We start from the raw sequence: 3898 nt of genomic DNA on the forward strand, positions 1-3898 counted from the left end.
GCTCGCCGACAGCACTTGGGGCAAAGACAAAGAAACGTTGCTGGCAACATACAAGGGAATTGGCCGGCCGACCTATTCGTGTACAAGGACGCAGTCCAGCAACCACTGCACCCGACGACATACAGATGAGCTATCAACGACATCCATAGAGAGTCAGTGACCACCTACCTTCACTCTCGGCCTATGCATGCCGTAATCGGAGCCCAATCACTACCCGTAGAAGAAACGGAGCTTCAATTACCAAGAAAGACCCGCGTTACACTGGCTAAAATACGGTCTGGATACTGTAGCCGCCTCAACAGCTACTTGTCCAGACTTGACATCCCCAATAAGTGCCCGGCATGTGGAGAATCCTCTCATGACACCAACAACCTCTTCACATGCCAGCTCAATCCGACTCAACTGACACCCCTCTCCCTTTGGTCCGACCACTCGTTTCCTGGGCCTTCCGTTAGTTGTGCTTGACGACAATGATTGAATGTGCCGCTACAACAACAACAACAACATATGTCGAGAAAAAGCCTAGAAATTGATGACTAAAGCCAGAACTTCTCTTATAGATATAGCCATTTATAAGACCAATACTAACTTACGGAGTATTAGTATGCTGGCGGCCAGCGCTGAGCAAGCAATACAACTTTGCGGGTATTGGAAGAGCAATTAAGTCGTGCCCTACGGATGGTCTTAATGTGATTCTGCATGAACTGCTCCTAGGATTTCATATATTCGAAATGGCAGTGAGCTCTGCGATTACACTGGGAGAGTCAGGCTATTGGACAATACGGGCTTAGTTGTGTTCTTTACAAGCTCTCAGAATTTTCTCATTACATTTTTTCATTAGCAAACACTCGACTATGTAAATCTTAAAAAAGTTCTTCATCGCAGAAACACTGTAATTAACCCTTGCCTTAAGCGCTTTTCAAAGATTCAAGTATCAGCACTCTCAACAGCATTTCAGTATGATTTTATACTTGCGAAGCATATTCGTACATACATTAGGGTGAATCACTCTTCATACAACAAAAAAGTCTGTACTTTTTTCCCATCGAAATATTAATTGTATTACATTTTGAGACTTTGGCGCAAAAATATTTCTTATTTTTTATAAGTAAAATTAATTTTTTTGTTTAAATTTTCTCTATAAAATCACCTTTAATGGTGAATTAAATATTTTAAAATATTATCAACGGAATCAAAATAATGAGATATTTGGAGGTATTTTTAAATCGGTCAACTTACGTAAATCTTTCGAAATATTTTGTGGGAAGTCTTAAAACATTTTAATAGTAATAATAATAATAGATTGGCGCCTACACATACATATGTTAGTGTTTGGCCGAGCTTCTCCTCCAATTTGTGGAAAAAACCTTTTTTCTATATAATAATTCTAATTTTCTGGTAGAAAATGCGCTACTTTTTTTTAGTGATTCACCCTAATATACATATGTACCTAAACATGAACATATGTACATATTTACATCTCGCACATCTTTAGTATAGAAATACAGACATCTAATCGCGTAAATACATATAAGCCACCAACCAACCGTCAATAATCCCAGTTTACACTTCGCCTTCAGCCACTCAAAGCCACTAAACACTTGCCACACACATATACATACACACAAACAAACGCCATCGAAGATTTGAAGGACGGCGCGCATAAAAATGCAAATCAAGTTTAAAGGGCAATGCGGAAAAAAATAAATGAGAGAATGAATCCTTGCGAAAAAAAAAATCACACGAAGCTTTAATAGCATTTCACACCATTTGTGAAGAGTGTTTACACACTGTTGATGATTTGCCTTTGCAAACAAGAGTGCACATGCACACCTAGTGCATATGTACATACATATTAATTTGCATTTGTAAGTGTGTACAATGTATGAAAAAGTAAGCACTCATGGCGGTCTGTAGAAAAGTTCAATTAAAAGTGGTGGAGTGTGAAGCGCGAGCAATACATACCACTGAATCGCGGCACAAAAAAACGGTAAACAAACAAATTTGAGGATGCATATTAACATACATATGTATGCAGATTGATATACATATGGATATACATATGTAGCATGTGAGTGCCTGTGTTTGTGTGAGAGAAAATTGTGATTTCTATTAGCAAATCTGTAATTGGGCGATGAGCTTCACATGGCATCTGCATACCTCTTTACCTCTACGCTATTAGCTTTTTTTAATCCACAGCAATTTGCTTCGTCGTCTGCATTCTCATCTTTCATTCGACCGCTAAGCATCCTCTTCAACATTTCCCTATGCCAATCAACGCTATTTGACGTTTAACTTTGAAAAAGATTTCATGACTTCATAGACTTGCAAACGTGCATACAGATGTGTGTGCGCATGTATGTACCTTGTGGGAAAAATCTCTAGTTCTGAACTGGTGCGCTTCTAGTACATTTAGACCAAGTACTGGTTCGCGATAAATCTCTTTTGCATGCAAGCAACTGGCGAATTTAACATGGCGATCAGGGTGGGCAAAAACTCGGAGTTCGAGCGAGCGAGCGAGCAAACTCCTACTCAATGCCTCGCAGACAACGAGGCGCTCGCAGCTCGTACTCGTAGCAGCAATGAGGCGAGGCACGAGAAGTTTGCCTCGCTCGCCAAACGAGCGAGCGCTGCTTGTTTCCTCGCGCTCCTATTAAACGAGCGAGGCTGTTGTGTGTTGCCTCGCTCGCAGTACGAGGCGAGTAGCTGTCTGCATACTCGCTCTGCTAGGTAAGACGAGTGAGCGAGGAGCGAGCGCTCCGAGTGCACTATACAACACATGCATTTTTGTGCATAAAAATGTGGGAATGTATGTCAATAGATTATGTACGAAAGTATGTTAATAATTGTATGTACATATGTACATATGCATATAAATATGTGAATATTATATCGAGCCCTAACCGCCAAAATAACGTAAGCGACATTTTTTTCAAAATTTTATTTTTGATGCAGAAATGTACCTAGATGCTCTAGGAATATTTCTGCATCAAAAAGAAAATTTTGAAAAAAATGTCGCTTACGTTATTTTGGCGGTTAGGGCTCGATATTAGGGCAGCTTTTAAAACAACAAATAAAATTTATTACATACGTAAGCACAGATTATGGAATGAGATATTTTTTAGAGTTATATACATACATAACATGCATATTTATATATGTATGTACATACATATGTATGTATTTATGTATGTATGTACATATGCATGTATTTTGTCTTTACAGAGAAAAGTAAGTAACGAAGATAGTATAGATAATCGTTTGTGCCGCAGAAACAAAAAACAAGTAAGCACTTGTTAGCACCCCAAAATAGTTTGCTACTTGTAGCAGTTATGCTGTATACCTGAATGAAATATAATCCTTGGAGAAAAAATTTATTTGTGGCCTGTTGTTCAAGGACATATGTACATATGTATGTATGTATGTATGGATATGTATTTGCGTAAACAAAGAATAGAGGCCGGTTCACATACAACTTTGGCGCTGCGTTGGCGTTGAATTTCAAAGCAGCCGTCCACCGTATATATGTACTTACCATTACGTTACTTCGTTTGCCTGCCTGAGTAAATTGTTTGCCTTTGATGTCTCGTTTTTCCCCTTTGTCCACTCAGCTTTTACCTACTTCACATCGCCCCCGTTTGGTTTACCCGCTTTATATGCTCGCTCGTTTGCGTTTCCCGGATTTTCCCTACCCTCCGCCGTATGCAGACATAGGCACCAAAATGGAAAAATATGAACATTCTACTTGAAATGTTTCCAAAATTATTAAAAAACACAATTATGATATTTTTCGAGTGAGAATGATATATTTATGCTATAAAACTACACACCAAGCATTGCTCTACATATAAATGTGATTAAAAAGTTTAAAACTTTGTTGAAATTTTCAAATTTTTTT

The sequence above is a fragment of the Rhagoletis pomonella genome, unplaced genomic scaffold, assembly GCF_013731165.1.
Source record: "Rhagoletis pomonella isolate Grant_MI unplaced genomic scaffold, Rhpom_1.0 Rhpom_scaffold_00006, whole genome shotgun sequence".
Classification (NCBI taxonomy): Eukaryota; Metazoa; Arthropoda; class Insecta; order Diptera; family Tephritidae; genus Rhagoletis; species Rhagoletis pomonella.